The 18624-nt window shown below is 38.2% G+C and overlaps 1 protein-coding gene across 8 annotated transcripts in view; it reads right to left on the bottom strand.

Annotated features, from left to right (window-relative positions):
- Window positions 1-18624, bottom strand: part of diaph2 (diaphanous-related formin 2) — a 456526-nt gene that overhangs the window by 76023 nt on the left and 361879 nt on the right. The window lies entirely within an intron of this gene.

Below are 18624 nucleotides of genomic sequence, written 5' to 3'. Positions count from 1 at the left end.
AGGAGAGTTTCATAGTCTGGGAGTCTAACACAGATGCTGGAATGAATAGCTGATTGCAGTCATTGCTTCTCCCAACAAGAGCGGGGTCAGTGCATGCCGAACCCCCATGAGAGATGCACTCTGTAATTTAAAGAACAGATAAAGGCAGGTTTTCTCACTGAACGGCTATTGACAGCTCCTGTCAGGGATGTGCAATCTCACAGCTCACGAGGTGCACTTGGACCGTCCCTGGCCTCGTAAACCGCACACACATATGCAAACAAACAGGTAGTGCGTGTCAATAGAGCCTCGCAGGCTTTATGCCGCATGCTAATAAAGCCGCACGCTATACGTAGACTGTGATTTAGCTGCACATACTCAGCCTTCATTTTCAGGTGATTGTGTTTCCTAGATTCAAAGCGGCACGGATCGGCCGAGTTTGCCCTTTTGAAGGAACAGAGAGGATATATCAAATCCACGCCTGGCATTTTATTCAAGCTATTCATATCAACTTCTCAGATGTGAGTCAGATTGTTTAACTGCCATTATAGGATGCGAATGCTTGTCCTGAAAACATCTCTTTGAAACAAGTTGAATGGAACCATCAAACTTACTCTATAAACATATATTAAATGTTTACTGAAGAGAAATGGAATTGAGAGGAATTTCGCAAATGTTTCTTCTGATCGTTAAAGCTGACGTGTCATTTTTTCAGCATTATAATTCTTTCTCTTATCCCATTTTAATATGTAGAATCAGCTATGCCAATTGCAGCTTGATTTTCGCTATAAAAGTGTAAACACTGTGTCTCTTGGAAGCTGTCAAAATATTGTTTTGTTTGTTTTGAGTATGACAACCATGCCGAAACAGAAACACTGGGTTTGGGGATGGATTATCTGTTTGTCCAACTAATAGCAGATGGGCAGAGTGTTCCAGAAACAGGCTTGAAAATGATCATTATTCCATTTGATCATACTAGATGAAAAAGCAAAAATGACATTTCAGCTTGAAGATAACAAAATTATGAAGGTTTTGTCATGTACAGTAAACAAAGGATGATATCTTGATTAAAATCCATATAAAATGTAACTTAAAACAAAACTTTCACAGAAAATTGAAAATGTAACCGTAAAATGAAAAATGTAATATTGAGGTGCTTCATAGAAAAATAAAAACACAAAACGTAGATTACATTGATTGCTGGGATAATTATTATTCTCTCACCTTATTAACCCATTTTATCATTCCAGTCTATCCATCCAACAGTAAAAAAGTCTTAATAACTTGTCTATGTACAGTATGTGGTGTAGACAGATCTTGTACAATAATAGAGAGAAAGAGAAAAATATAAGTGTTATCGTGTACTCAGTGCTGGCCAATTGCTCACACAAACGCACTACTCTCACAATGTCAGTCATCCACCACAGGAGTTCTAAAAGCCTGCATGGAAACTGTGTTTGAGTCTGACTCTGAATACCTGCAATAGTATGTGAATGTGAGTACTACTTTGTCCTTGGGGCTGAATTTTATGAGCTCTTTTGACAAGTGCAAAATTACTTCCTGTTTCTTTTAAGCTGAAAAATGAAGCAAAAACCCTCAACAAGTTGTGCAACCCCACATACTTTAATATCTTGTATTTGATCAAGCTCTGCTTAAGACAGGCAATGCAGATACAGTGAAATCAAAGAAACAGAGCTTTGAGGTTTGGTCTCGATTGAATACAACGCCTAAAATACTGCCTGTGCCTGAGAGAAAGTGATCGAGGATATGCGTATGCTTGACAACAGCTCATCACAGTCCTACGTAGTTCCACTGGACTGGGCCGAACCCTCACCGGCTATTATTTCCACATCAAAGATTTGTCACATTGACAAGGGCTGACATGTATGGTCCAATATCAGTCCTGGCTTCTCCTCCAAAAGCAATTCCTTCAACTCTTTCTCTCACTTTTTCTTTGCCTCAATCTCTCTCTCTTTTCCGTTACCTCTGTAAGAACTTTCAAAGTACACTCTTCACGCTTCTTTGTCACCCGTGTCACCTCTGCTTCACATGCTGGGGTGGAGAGAAGTTCCTGGATAAAACATTATGCACTACCTCCTCCAAAGCAACCGCCGTCTGTTGGTTCTATCTCTGTCTCTCTCTCCAGCTGTCCTCAAAGGAGAGAATAAACGCAAGTTTCCCCAGCAACATACCATATTTCACTTTACAAGACACAAGACAGTGTTAGAAAAATAGCGTAAAAAAAAAAAAAAAAACTCCCTTTACCCTCATTACTTTACACAACTACTTATGAAAATTCCAACAAATAAGCCCACAGAAAAGAATTCTGCACATCATCCATTCAGCACATGATAAATGATTAAAAGTCCTTGAGACGTTGCGGAAAACAATTGTCTTACCCTAAAAAAATTTCCAGAAAGTGAATTCCAAACACTGCCACCTGTGAAGCCTGCCATAAATTACCTTGTTTGTTTACCTGTGTGCTTGTATGAGTGAATAAAATGGTGCATGGCTCCCTTAGGCAAGGCCAAAAAGCCTCCTTAATAAATCTCCACTAACCCACTTCCATTAATGTTTATTTAATGCTTTCCTATGTGCCTCCTGGCTCTATGCTAGGAGGCAGATAGCAACTAAGCTTTTAGTGTGGATTGACTTTCCCCCTCAACCCTACAGCCGAACTACATACGTCCCACCTTAGTTTGGAGCTGATGGTGGCCGCACTCTCGCCAGGCCGCCAACAGGGACCGTATTCATGGCTTTAGAGCACTCGGCCAGGCAGAATGGGGTAGAAAAGTATCTCTTTTTGTGTGTGTTTGCCATGGGGAGAAATATATTTCCAGTGGCGATATGGCAATTGTTGGTGTTGTGAAATAGCACTGACAGAGAGAGAGGGCCTGCAGTGTAAGAGAGGGTCTCTGCCAGAAGTATCGATCCATTGAAAGTGGAAAGCGCTGTTCTCTACATCCTAAAGGGATAGTTCATCCAAAATGAAAATTCACTCATCATTTACTCACCCTCATGTTGTCTCCAATCTTTATTCTTTGGAACAGAAAGTACATTTTGAAAGATTTTGAGGTCAAAACCACATTGGGTTACTTTGATTTTGACTGGTTACTTTGCACAGAAAAAAACGTAAACAATATTTTCTTTTGTATTTAGATAAAATAAATTTTATATATAATAGGCTTATGTGAGGGAGAGACCTAAATTTGGAACAATATGACTATGAATAAATAATGAGGGAATTTTCATTTTTGGGTGAACTATCCCTTTAAATCATCGACTGGCACTTACTGTGTACTTGCATCATTCGTGACAATGACAATGAACAGTGCCTCCCTGACTGAAAGACAAGGTGTTCAGTAGATTACGCAGTAAAAAATAAAGGGCCTCCTCATTAAAATTCATCACCACAAAACAATCCGCGTGCCAAATAATGACACTTCCCTTCAGGCAAACATGAATAAAAATAATAGAAGCCCCATACCTCATGAACCCAAAGAAGAGTTTTATCTGTAGCATGAAAATATTGGAGAAGAAGAAGAAAAAACGTCGGGTTCACTGTAAACCATGAAAATAATTTGAATTGTACAAAATTGAACGTCACAGTTCTGTAAATTCTTTGAGGGTTTCTGGACGGTATCCAAAGTAATTAACACAACACCTTGGATGGCGATCAACAAAGAGCCACAGACAGGCTTTCCGCCACACACCTTTCAGGCACGCTAACATCGCAGTCCTGTCTTCTTTTAAAAGCTGCCAACACAGCCACAACTGTTAGATAGTATCTCTGCCGCCTTCTTCATGTGCAATTATGCTGTATTGTGCAGCTGTAACAAGCAATCAAGCGACTGAACTTAATCAAAAACTTCGTTCAGACCCCGTTAGGGTACCTCTGGAAAATTTGGAGAGCATGCTACTGATTAATGGTCTATTATTGACAAAAATTTGAGCCTAGCAAGCTGTGATTTGAACAGTAATGAGAACATCCATGGCTGAAACAAATTTTTTAAAAGGGGAAAAGTAGGTAATTGCTCCAGCAGTAATGAAGCTGATGAGCGTTGAGATTTTGATGACTAATTTTGTGTGGCTGTGGAATATTTGAGTGGGAAGTAAAAGAATGGGGCACATTTCTGCTGATTCATCCGTTCTGAATTGTACACAAGCTAGGGAGGCACATTGATTATTCTTTCTGAAACTAAAATGAAAAAGAGGTCTTTGCACTACAGTGCAGACAGACGAGTGCTTGTCTCAGCTAAAGTCGCATTCCCTTCATGGTTATGTTAAGAAGCATTATGAGTTGTGTTGGGCATGCTTTTAGATTTATCTGACAAACACAATATTACATAGGAAAATGGATTTCAAACTTTTGGATACAAAGGATACCCAAACATGGTAATCTACTATTAAAGTGCCCCATTATGCTTTTTCGGATATAACCTTTCATGCAGTGTGTAATATAGTTGCTGTTGAATGTAAAGCGTCAAGTTTTAAATATCAAAGTGCACGACACGAAGTTATCTTCTAAAAGAAAGAATTGATTCTGAACTGCTGAAACGAGTCGTCTGCAATTCCAGTTTCACTGTCTGTTACATACCTACATAACAATTTGCATAACAGCAGCCTATGGACTTGACCCACTGACTCACCTTCAAACGCTGTAGCTGTAGCTGAAGCTGAGGCCTGGAAGAGTTTGGTTTGTTTTGTTGACATGTCGAGAAGGCACTGTTTTTAGTGCTGCAAATACACTTTGCATGCACAAAAAAACAACATACTGGGCCATCTGACCAATCAGAGCAGAGTAGGCTCTCGTAAAGGAGGGGTTTAGAGAGAGCGAATCTACCAACAAAACATTTTCAGGTCATGTGCAATGCATATTATGAGAAAATTAAATTTTTTTTGACCTTTAATGCATGTAAATCTACTGTAGGAGACTGTAGTGAACAGCAGATATGATGGAACCAGAGCTTCACAACAGACATCCTTAAGACAAAATAATGTGATAGGGCCCTCAACGACAACTAAATGACTATTGCAATCAGGACTGCCAAAAGTAGAGGGCAGGAAAGATGACATCAACGGCCCATTGATCACAGGCTAATCTTATCACAAATTGCCTTTGTTTACCTCAGCCCTCCATGCCTGAGTCCAAGGTGTGAATGGCCATGGACTCCTAGAGCTACCAAACCCGTTCTGGCTAGAGCACAGCAAGAGCACATAAATGCTCCAAAAGAAAGATAATTTCTATACATATTGGCTTCAAACCACCAAAAATGGACAGGAAAACTCTAAGGAACATGTCCCATACGTCTTTTAACTCATCCAGGAAACTGTGCACACACACAACCGCACCTAGAATAAAAGCCAATGCAATTGCACACACTGAGACAGAAATGTGATACCTCAACCAATTCACATCAAGTTTGGACTTTATGAGTTCAGAACACTGCCACAAGGACTTTGAGAAAGGTTTGACAAAGAAATAAGGCATTTCCAAGGTCATAAAGACATTGCTTTATTTAACTGTGTATTTTGGGACAATCAACAAGTTCCACAGGATGAAAGGTGGGTGTGATGGGCGGACACCTGAAATGCTATGACCCAATCACATCACCACATCAGGAAAGGTGGGGATTAGTAATCCCCTTCCCAGCGGGAAGGAATAAAAGCTTTCCCAAGTGAACAAACCCTTGTTCTGAGTTACTGACCTGACGAGGGAAGAACAAGAGAACGACCAAGGTTTTACTCTTGCGAGTAAACCTTTCACCGTACGTAACTTCAAGGAGCCCAACTGCTTCTGCAGAGGACTTTGGCTCCTGACCTGCATAATTCAAGAACCTCCAACCTACAGAAGATCCTGCGGATCGACCACCATCTGACCTACAGTTCTCAGGATTACACAAAGACCCCAGCACTCAGTGCAGCTCTGCAACTGTTGGAAAGCAATCCAGTCTCTCCCACTGCAAACGGAAGGATACCAGCGGAAAACCTTTCCCATCGCCGGACTGATTACCCGACTAAGTGAAACGTAAATATAAGCTAACCAAACCTTTTCCCAAAGGCCATGGCATTAGGTTGTTGCTATATGAAATTGCTATTTGTGTTGAGACTGTTTATCTAGGGTCAGCGTATACAGATAGATACATCAGACACTTTATCTGTATTCATAGTAAATGCTTATTTACTATTTCATACCGGCATCCAGAAAGACCACAACTGACTCCCCCATAGACTGTTAATTACCCATTCATTGCTCTGTCCAATCCGTTGCTCATCTACTTGCCATTCATTTTGTTAACGTCCATTTGTGTAGTAGTTTGTAGTTTCTGTTTGATTATTGATATATTATTGATTATTGTCTTTTATTGACTATTATTTTAAATATCTGGGTACAGAGATTGACTCCCAGTTTATGTTTGGGAAACTCCCAGTTTATGTTTGGGAAACATTCAGATGGTGTCTTTAAGAAGGCTTACCAACGTCTAGGCTTACTGAGGAAACTGAGAAGTTTAAACATTGAAAAAGACATTTTGATAGTTGTGTATAAATCTCTTATTGAGTCTGTGCTCACTTTTAACATGGTGTCCTGGTTTAATTCTCTCTCTGTTAAATGTAAGAACAAACTTTTAAGGATTATAAATATGGCTGGTAAAATTATTGGAGCAAAGCAAGTATCTTTGTCTGACCTTTATACTGTTGCAGTAAAAAGAAAGACTTCCGCCATTTTGGCAGATACATCTCATCCACTTAATAGTTCATTTCCAGTACTTCCATCAGGTAGACGGTACAAAGTACCCCTGATTAAAAAGGCTAAGTATAAGAAGACCTTTGTACCGACAGCCATTGATATTTTTAACAGGATTGTAGGATGAGTTGTTGTTGTTGTTGTTGTTGTGAAGTTTTTTTTTTAAATTATTGATTGTTTGTTCTGTTGTTGTGTTAATGTTTTTTGTTGTCGAGCCTTGTCTGAAGACAATTTTCTATCCCTGTGGGGCTAGACAATAAAGCTTTTGAATTTGAATTTGAATTTTTGTCTTAGTAGTTTAGTCATTTTCCTTAGTAGCATTTAGTGAGTGTGATATTTTACTCTTGTATATCTTTTTGTTAATAAATTCATTTTTATTACAAACTGTGCCATTCTTGTGTTGATAATCAGAGGCTCTACAAGCTCGCCCGAATCTCACTAAATCTTTCAGATTGGTCAGATGACAAACTTTCTCCAATTTATAAAATTATAATTCAGTCAACAATCTTCTATGTTTGTTCTTTATTGCCATGGTGAGATTCCTTGACTGGTGCCCCGAAATACTGGAAGGAATCATCTGACTCAATATTAATTTTAATACAAAATATTAATATTTAAGACCATAAATAACTACATTTGTGGTGCCCTCGTGTGAGGATAAGCCAAAATAGCTATATATATATATATATATATATATATATATATATATATATATATATATATATAAAAATTTATATTTAACCCTTAAATGCATGACTGTTTCGATAATCATTCTTACATATTCGGGTCTTTATCGACCCGGATCTATATCTAACACGGAAGGATCTCTACCTGTCGCAATAATAAAAAACTCCTCTGATATTAGAGTACCAATTACAGAAGAATAAAATAAAGCATATTTTGTTACCTTTTGTAGCTTGAAAGGGCTCTGTTTGAGCAGATGTTTTATGCCATCATCACTGTCCTCGTCAGAGCTCATTTCCCAGTAAATTCAGCAAATAATAGGCTAGTTTTATGTTTGAGGTCACGAATTTTAGCCCATTCGCGATCTCAAACGTATTCTCAAAACTATATAATTTTCAACATCTTCAAAATCAATATTTCGATCGCTAACAGCTTCACCAGATCCATCCAGTAACAGTTACAGTTATATTTGATTGCGTTCAGTACTTGCTCTGCAGTAAATCGCTGAGCCATTTCATGTTTCTCTTATTATTTCGTTTTCTGTCTGAATGAGTCATCACTTCAGCATTGTGTATCAGACATTGCCAACTTGTGAAAAAAAGGTGCATTGCACTTATTCCGTCATCTAAGATTCAATTATTGTTGTGAAAAAATATACATACACTTATACACACCTCGGGTCGTTTGTTACCCTATACAATTTTTACAAAAAATGAATACAAAAAATAGGCATTCTTTTATAATTTTTTTCTTTTTTCTTGTTATATTCTTTATAATGAATTGATTGAGGAATAGCAAGAAGTTTGATGTCTAACTTTAAAAAATGAACGAGGAGGAGGGTAGTGAATGACGTCCCGGGTCACTAAAGACCCGAGGTATGCATTTAAGGGATATATATATATATATATATATATATATATATATATACAATTTTTTTTTAAATTTTTATGCAGAACATTTCATTTTTTTTTTTATTTACCTAAAAAAATAAATAAAATAAAATAAAAAATAGACAGGCCTAAAAATACATTCTGTAAAATATATCAATATTCAATATGTCTATCAATATTCTGCACATTCCACTGCAGCCACCTTGATCTTAGAACCCCAGACATAGTTCACACAGCTAGTTCTAGAATGCAATTGTCAGTCTTCTTTCAAAACCAAATCGAATGTGAATGTATTCTGCATGGTTGTACACACCTACACAGACCCACAGAGATACATCAACAGGCACACACACACTAACACGAAACAAATGGAAATGAGGTATTTTAACATCCACACCTTCATTGGCACTCAGACTCTCTCAATTCTCTTATCAGTGAGTGGAGCTGACAGCTGAGAGTGAATACCGCATGCAGATCAGATGTGTTGCATCAGCGCAAGTCTCCTCCTGCAGGCTGTGTGTTCTACACTCCCACATTAACCTACAGTGCTGGGGGGTCTAATTTCACCTCCACACACAGGCTAGTAATTAAAGCATCGGCCCTTGGCAATAATCGGGATGTGATGTGTCGATGGTAATGGTGAGGCGGCGGATAAGTGAATTCTTTCCTCCCCTTTCCTCGCCAGTGAGGTCGGGACCTCTTGTCACATTACGCTCCCTGTCATATCAGCGCAGAGAGGCCCTCTCTTCCTCTTCATTTGAAAAATTAAAAGCAGGATTCAGAGTCAATTTCACTGTCAATTTATTCTGCATCTCTGCAAATGAAATATTTATGGATCTGGGAGATGGGTATCCGATGCCTTTCGTGCCAGTATCCAGCTGAATGTGAAGTGGTGCTTGTGGAGAGCTATCCAAACAATCATCCAAACGGCAAGACAGAGCAAATAGTGAGTATGAGGTACATGCTACAGTGGAAAAACTGAGAAAACGAGGGGAAGAATGGAAAAAAGATTTCAGCATCCTGTGTATACAAATGAACTAACAGCACGTCGGCACATATAGAAAGCTTAAGGCTATATGTTGATTAGCTACACTAACACAGAAAAGCCATCAGAGGAAGTGTGAAGTTTTTAGGAGCTGGGGTATTTTAATCTGGAGGGTATCCTGAATAAAGCAGAGTGTTCCAGAACATTATACATGTACATGTAACTTGTCTCCGTGAAGGTCATCTTTCATATCAATGCTGTTGGCTCTGCTGACCTGATCTTGACACCAACAGATGTGCTGTGTCTAACACATTCTCCAATGGGTTCACATGCACTGTTTTTTTTTTGTTTTTGTTTTTTTAAATCAGTGCCCTGTCATATTATTATAAGTCTTCCACAAAAGCTATTCAAGGATGAGCAAATAAAAATAGTTATTTTAGTAATAGGATGAACATTTAATATTGAACATTGCTCTGAAAAGTAACAGCACTTAAACAGAGGGTTTACTGGAAAGTTACCTGACTGCAAAGGTAACATAACTACAGCTTACTATAGCATAAACATTTACTACAGCATTAAATAACTTACTATAGCATTAAAATTCATGTTTAACTGTTGAAACTGCTGTTGCAAATGCAAATTTTGCATCAAATATTGCTTATTCTATTAACCCAAAACCTTACACCTAAGCAAACAGTCTACTAATACTCTAATGAGAGTAAGTTGACATATAGTTGCAAAGTTGCTTATAGTTATTCGAATGTCTAAAGTGATTAACACCCATTTGAAAAGGTCTTTCACAAAGAGATGCAACTGATTACTTCCAAACGACCCTTCCTTCTGTGTCCTTTAAAGTCACAAATAATATATCCAGATATGTAATAGGTGCTATTGTGCAGATTGTTTGGCATAAATCTTTCATATAGCCGTGTCCACAATGCACCTGATAGAATCCCTCAGACGAGATGTTGGTTATGCTATAGGTGCCTCCTCTCAGTGTATCTCTCAGCGCACCTTCCACTGCTAGTAATTAAGTTTATCACTCCTAACAAACTGCTCTGTGATTACATGAATTACACAATTGGTTTCAGAGATTGCTATCATACAGCTGCTGAAATGAGAACAATTGCAGGCTTCTTCATTTTAATTGAAAACCACATTGGCATATAGCAGGTTGTTCTGAGAGAGAGAGAGAGAGAGAGAGAGAGAGAGACTTTAAAACTATTTTTTTAAACATATACTAAAACACTAAAATAGAATATACTCTACACATGCAATACTACAATGTGCTCCAACAATATAGTCCCATCTTCACAAAGTGACAATAAAGCACCATTCATTTGAACTCAAATTCAATAGAATTTATATAGAAATTCATAGAATTCATATAATTTATATTACACTCTGATTCTAGATTCAACCAAAGTGGTAAAAATTTGTAGTACATTTGTTTTGCCCCTCAGCAGCCATTCTACAGGTCTTCCTAATGGCTAATTTAGCTTGTCCAACTATAACATTTACCATAATACACTGTTCTCTGTATGTTTCTGAATACTTGCATCCATAAATAAAAGAGTGTCTTTTTAAATCAAAACCCATTATTTTCAAGTTTTCTTTCCAAGAAAGCAAACAAGATAACACTTTAGTTTAGGGTCCAATTCTCACTATTAACTAGTTACTTATTATCATTTATTTTACTAGGGTATTGGCTTTTTATTAGTACTTATAAAGCATATATTAATGCCTTATTCTGCATACCCAATTCCCAAACTTAACAACTATGTTACTAACCATTAATAAGCAGTAATTAGAAGTTTATTGAGGCAAAAGTTGTAGTTAATAGTGAGAATTAGACCCTAAACGAAACTGTGACCGTAAACAATGGTACTAACCTGGAACATTCAGCAAAAACATGAAACACAGTCTCTGATATGGTACAAGACTTACAATATGTTAAAACAGTCATATTGAACTTAGAAACAAACATATTTGAAGGTAACACACAATGTAATATTTTTCACTGCAACATTTTTTTAAGGAGCAAGGATATAAGAGCCTCCAAGAAGGAGCAAGATCATCAGGAGATATTCCTTACATTTTGTATCATATATATGCATGATTGATGTATTTACACATATCTGATAAAGCTCTCTTTTTCCAACTGTCTGAAAATCAAGCTCTTGCAGCCCCTTAAATGTCAACAACTTCCCTTCTTAATCACCCTCTGAACAATCTCTTGAAGACACAAGCAACTTAGGGAAATAACATTGTGTAGAGCCACCAGACAGTGAACAATTTACAAACTGGAGGAGTTAAAGGTGCTACAGAGGATCTTTTCGTCGACTGAGAAACCAAAGACTGTTACTGAGTTTTTGAAATCAGCGCATGCGTAAGAACAACCCCCCTCCTTCACAGCTCACTTCGAGGGAACACCTCCCAAAACTCGTGCACAAGTATTGGAACACAAGTGTTTACCATCGGCATTTGCTGTGTCATGTTAGTGGATTCATTATGTCGGACTCACCGCAGGTAACTCATAATCTGCAGTTGTTACTCCTGTCTCCTGACAAAAACATTGCATTACTGGAGCGTGCAGCCGCGCAGTGATTGACAAGCCAGAGGGCCAATCGTTTACGTGATGATTGCGTAAACGATTGGCTGATGTTTTTAAGGCCCTACCTCGTGCACAGATGATGTATATTAATATTATTCCTTTCAGTGCACCTGATAAATAGTCTTTTATCAGTTAGTAAAGACAGTTTCAAGTAATATTGCAAAAATGTATAAAACAAAACATCCTCTGTAGCACCTTTAAGTAGGAAAATCAACTTTCAAACTTCCTATGAGCACCATCCTCACAGATCTCATTCCTACCTGATCACAAATTTTCACTGGTGAGCTCCATTTTCTGGAAGTAATATCAATCAAATGCACAACTTTGGTCAACCCCTGCTCTATAAATGCTTTAACAATAGTGTTAGATGTACAGACATTACCACCAGAAATTTAAACCTGATACACAGAATTTTACACCAGATATCACATTTCCACTGTACAAGGACATCAAAAACTATTGCTAATCAAGGGAAAAGTTCTGAGCAAAGCCAGACCGAATTATACCCATGGTGTATGTTCTGTAAAAGAGAGAGAGAGAGAGAGAGAGAGTAATAATGTGAGAAATTACTCAAACAGAAGGGAGGGGGGAGGAGGAGGATGTGTGGGTTTAAGCGTTTTAATGGTGACACAAGCTTGCCTATCTGGTTAAAAGCAACAGTCTAATAAGGTTTTACCTTTCCATCAGTGATGGTGGTTCAAATGAGCGTGAGAGTGGTTCTCAGGAGGGTGGTTAATATATTTCCTGAGCATGCCTGTAATCAAGACTAGTAAGACTGTTCTGATGGAGTCCCTGCAGAGCTGACTTTGAAGTACGCCTCCAGACGACTAAGTGTTTTAAATGTCAATAGAATTGGAGGTTCTCCCTCTCTTTTTTTGGACATATAAAACTTCTGTAAAAATAGCTGGTCTCGGCACTTAAATGCTTTTAGCTCTGTACAAATTGGATCGATGGTGAGCACTTTTGCTGCAAAGCGAACCTTTCTCCTTTTTGTTTTCTATGTTATTTCATTTTATTCCTTATCTTGTGGTCGTTATTACTCTAATGAGAGTCTATTTATTTATTCCAAAGAAATCAATTTCGACACTTTCAAATGAACAACTATTTGGATAGGCTGAGCAGCTCATCCTTAGGATGTTTGCCAGCTTCTGTGAGATTGTTACATGTGCACACACCCAGAGAAGATGAGAGAGAGAGAGAGAGAGAGAGAGAGAGTATTGATCAGTCTCTTCCTGTTGAAGCAGCAGGGCGCTGTGACAGGCAACAGCTCCATTCAATATCCTTATCATTCTCCAAGTCTTCGTCCTAACAGCAGGTCACACCAGTGCTGAAGAGCTGAAGGAACATTTCGATTCCTTAAGCCAATGCATTCCATTAAAAGACCACTAACACATTTCTTTGTTCATAGGAACTCAAGCTTAATGAAGTGTCCAGAGGGGGAACAAAAAAGAAAGAAATCTACTGGACCTAACTATACAGTCATGATATATCAGTCAGACCAATAAACGGGGCTGATAGTTGGCCATTATGATTGTCTGCAAATGCACATTGGTTATTCCAATTAGTGGCATATGCATATTATTTTATGTATTAAAATGTAGCATACATATGAAATCTTGATTATTATTTGTCATCAGTCACCCTGCACTTTAGACTGATCTTTCCATGTGAACTTTAAAAGCAAAACATAATGACAACAACAAAATGGAACGTGAACAGATGTTGCATTGAATTCATAGCATGTTGAGAATAAAGGATGTTGCAATCTATAAAGGCTCATGTTCACAGCTGGTCCAATGAGTAATAATCAGCAAATTTAAGTATCGAGTGCCGCATGCACCCTGCTGGCTATAAAAGGGACATTTTTCTTGTGTGCTGGCTCTCTCTGATTAGATTAAGTGCAGACATGATACAAATGAAAATCATATTTACGGTACACCATCATACATCTACTGCCGACCCGTGTCATGTCTGAGAGCGTGCTGAAATAATGGAACAGTCTCCAGAGGAGACAAGAAGGCACAGACACTATTTTTAGCAAATTAATTTAAGGCTCTGAATAATTAACTGATAATTATCTGGCAATCAAGTGTGAGATAAAATGATCTCTCACAGTTTCTCCAGCAAAAGCTGGGGAGCTTTACGGGGATGCTGAACTGACAAGTAGAATGAGATGCGTATCCTGAAGGCAAGTGGATTTGCGAATCATTAATGTCTAATGAGTGACAGGAAACTGGCGCCCACACAATGTTTGTTTGTGACATAACAGAGGGGATGTGAAAAAGCTGTCTGCTCCAGCCGGGGCTGATCAGAAACATGTCACAGAGATGACGCTCTTTCACACAAACACCTTTAGAGAGTGTGAATATCCCTCAAGCACAAAGGCATTTTACAACGGACAGAGTTATGTGAAATGTTTTAGAGTGCTGCTGTATGCTGGATGGTTATGGAAGTGATGGAAGTGGTCCTTTCATTTGTTCTTTTCTATTCAGCTCCTAACAAGAAATGCATCCTCAAATAGCTCAGATTCTCGAGGCCAAAACATTTTTAGTTTGAATGTAACCGAAGACATTGCATGAGTGCTGGTGACAGCACATGCACTGCACATGGCACCGGCCTTTGCTCATTTTACAATGGCTTCTATGCAAATGATGTTGCGACAGAGAGAGGAGAAATACAGTAAAACTGACTTCACACAAAGTTGAGGACATGCAAGGATATAATGCCATTTTCATATTCCAAGGCGGTGGGTCTCTATTAAACTAAAGATGCAAAAAACCTTGAAGCGCTGCTCATGAAAAAGTCCAAGAGCTTCTTGATAATGTGAATTGGCACATTCCAGAAACTATACAGAACAGGGCCTTGAACTCTGAAGTCCTTGAAACCATTCAGACAAAAGGTAGATGAAAAGAGGCATAACTTTAACTTTAAGAAAAAAGCTGATAGTCAGCTTCAGGAGGTTGCACTAAATAATGTACATTTTATTCTACTATTTTTATGTACCATATTTATAGTGTGTTCATAATTATTATGCGAGTCGATTTTCTGATCATATTTTTTTTTCCAAGCACATTTTACCAATTCTAAACCACATCAATCTTAATAACTACTATTCATTTTGTATTGAATCATTTATAAGTGATATATAATTGTTGTGAAGGCTGGAAGTGAAAATGCCTTGTATTCAGGTATGCATAATTAGTAAGCAGGTTTTCTTGTACAGATAAAATTAGTAAAAAAAAATGATTTAATTCAAACTGAAAACTCAAAAATTCTTAAATGCCCATGAGAAGGACGCAATACTAATGCAACACTAGAAATTGCAAAGTTAAAGCATTGGACAGCGAAATGCTCATCAGGTCAGCAGGGTCAGACAAAAACAGGTGGAAAAGTGAAGACACATAAGTGCAAAAGAATTAAGGTGAAGAATTAGGTGTGAAACCATCAGGAACCCTTTAGTCTCCAGTGCCACCATTTTCCTGAACTGCGACCAACCTGGAGTCTCCAAAAGTGCAAGGTGTGAGGTTCTCAGAGACTTAGGTCAGGTAAAGAATCCTAAAAAATGACCACCACTTATTAAAAATCACATACTGAAGTGTAGTAAAATACATGAAGACTTTTTTATAGATTTTTAAAAATGATTTTCCAAAACTTACTTGTGGCTCTAATGCATTACAAATATGCAATTTTCAATGAATGGAAAGAACCTACTGTGATGATGTGACAACATGGTGGAAAATATCTTTTTGTTTTTTCCTCGTTTGCTTTGTGCACATTAAGTGAAGAGAAAGAAAGAGGTAAAGCAAGGGCCTTTATGCCCTAGATAACTGCACACAAGCCGGCTAGGCACTGACAGCTGATGAATCGCCCAAAGCTATGTGTTTGTGCTCCAACGTGTGAATATCAAAGTGTCTTACAACCAGTTCCTCATAATTCCCTCTAGCCTCTACCTGCCCGTTCTTCTCGCACATCCATCCATCCATCCATCCATCCATCCATCCATCCATCCATCCATCCATCCATCCATCCATCCATCCATCCATCCATCCATCCATCCATCCATCCATCCATCCTCTTCTCCACTTCCCCCTATTCAAAGCTCTTTAAACATTGTTCCACCGGCATATTCATGTAGAACTATCTGTCAAGTTAACTATATCAACCTGTCAATCCGCCTATCTTACTGTCACTTTATTTTTTTCCTCCCCCATTTCTAGTCCGGCACTGTGGAGGCTGATATCTAATTTCAAAGCACTGTACCTTCTCAACGCCAGAGAGCTGCAGAGAGACACGAGTACAAATGGAAATGTGGATTGCGCCCAGGCATCATCTGTCTGACAGCTGCTTTCAATATCAAAAAACAAGCCTTTCACAAGCCACATAGTTTACACACAAATAGAAACTCCTTTTTAATACAAAACAGAGAAAAAAAAAATAATAATATTTTTGGTGGTAAAAATGCTATGGATGATGGATATGTAACTGGCTGGACGCACTTGACTACTGTGTCTTTTACAATAACTAAACGTCTAGGGAAGCTCAATTACTCTGGATCTTGAGATGTGCATGGCGAGAAGGTAGGTTGACAGGCTACCTACTTCCCACTGTGCAACCTTTTATGAAATCGATGCCATAGCTAAATGTGGCTTCCCTCCTAACTGTAGCCTCTGTCGACTGAACAAAGAAAAACACCCACAAACAGATAAATCTATCCACTTACCATAACTGTATTCTCCACCACCGACTGACAGAGGTAGTATCAGATACATTAGACATTTTCTCCCTGAAATAAAAACTAAAATAGCTATGGGCGTCTTGGCGCTAACTAATCATCTCTCATTACGCTTATACAGAGTGCAATGGATCAGCGAAAACCTCTATCTGACAAGGCAGTGTCTCAGCGGTGAAAAGGTTTGACACAACCTTGACATGTTCAATGCCTGCACTTTGATTAAGGCCAGGGAAAAGAGTGAAAAATCCATAAATATATCATCAAGTCTCTGCAAGGAGTTCCATGGTGTACGCCGACAAGCCTGATGCCTGCCCAGTAAACAGACATTTGAAAAGTCCTGTCTTCAACCTGCACAAAAGAACACTCACATCTATTCTCCAAACACACATCTCAGAGAGCCGCTTCAAGCATTTTCAAAGGATCGAAAATGATAGCAGTAGTCCACAAACACCCAGACTTTCACCACATTTATTTATATAACTAGCAGAGGTCTACACGCCATGTGAATACTGAGGGTTTTAAAAAAAGAGACACAAAGAGATATGAAAGTCGACACGTTTCGTCCGCAGAGATCATTGGGAATAAGTGAGATTGATTGGACGTGCAGACTGGAGCTACTCTGGGTTGTTTGCACAGGAAGAGCCGCTCCAGATGCAACCAGCATGGGAGCCGCATTAATCTAAATGGAGCCCTGCACCTTCTGCAGGTGCTGAGCACAGAAATGAGCTGTAGGAAGAAAATAAGCAAACTCCCATTTCCATTCTGAGGCGGCCATTTTGTGCACTTGGTGACATTCATTTGCGCAATGAGGGATCTTAGAGTCTCTCCGGCTCCTCTCATTAACATTAACCGCTGCAATTCAGAGCCAAAGCGCATTAACCCACTTACTTTCCTAATTACCTTTCCTCTGCTTCTTATTATCTACTTTCCGTCTGACCTGAGAGAGGTTACTTAGAGAGCCTTTCATTCATTACACGAATGCTCTATGTTCAATGAAAGATGAGGAAAAAAATGTGAAAACATTTATTTATGAGTAAACTCTTCCACAGATGCTTGAAGAGCTGAATGGATTCATTTTAATGTTTTAGCAAAGAAGCATCCCAGTAATAAATCACTTACAGGTTTAGCATCTTCAATACAAAAAGAAGCATTCATAATCAGATGTGATTCAAACCTGTATCTAAGTCCAAATAGGTGCTTATTTAATTCATAACAGAAATTAGTCTTCTATCTTGAATAAAGAGTTAGGGAAAATGAACAGATAAATGGTAAATTTTGTTATGCTGTCTATATATAATGTCAAATAATGTTAGAATGGAGAAGTGGTTTATACAGCAATCTAGAGTTCTAAAATCCCAAACCAGAAGGGTTTATTTCTTCAGTTCCTTACAGCAGACTGCAGCAAATCCACGTGAATGCCAAAGTACTTCTTCATTCTGCCTGTGTCATTTATTATGGCAAAATAAGAGAAGATATGAACTGAGGAAAAAGCTTTGCTCTTTGGCTAATTGTAATTTGGTGCTTAATTGCCTACATCATATGCATTCTCTTGGTTGTGACTAGTAAACATACAAAGAAAACGACTTCTTTCAATGAATAAATCAGCCTAAGCAAGACTGCAGTTTAAAAGTATCTCTGCTGACAATAATTACACAAAACATTCTGCTCACATCTCAATGCATCGATTTAAAAAAAAGAAAAAGAAAAAAAGTACACACCAAAAGTGAAATGCTACAAACAAACCAGAACATATTTGCATTTCAGATCTATCTTGGTATTGCAAACATAACTGAGATCAGCTCTTAACTGATTAATATAGGCAATAATCAAAGCAAATTAATAAAAGAAAAATAATTGCATCAAAATTTGGCAAAACCAGTTTGGATGCAATACAATACAACTATACATGGTTTCAACTGCAACAACATAAACAAACGTTTTGTGGACCAAACTTAACTTAGACTTCCACAAAGAATCAATAACAAAAGAGTCCTT

Source organism: Chanodichthys erythropterus, chromosome 1 (genome assembly GCF_024489055.1).
Source record: "Chanodichthys erythropterus isolate Z2021 chromosome 1, ASM2448905v1, whole genome shotgun sequence".
NCBI classification, from domain to species: Eukaryota; Metazoa; Chordata; class Actinopteri; order Cypriniformes; family Xenocyprididae; genus Chanodichthys; species Chanodichthys erythropterus.
Note: the sequence above shows the minus strand (reverse complement) of the source record. Positions and strands in the feature narration are given on the sequence as shown.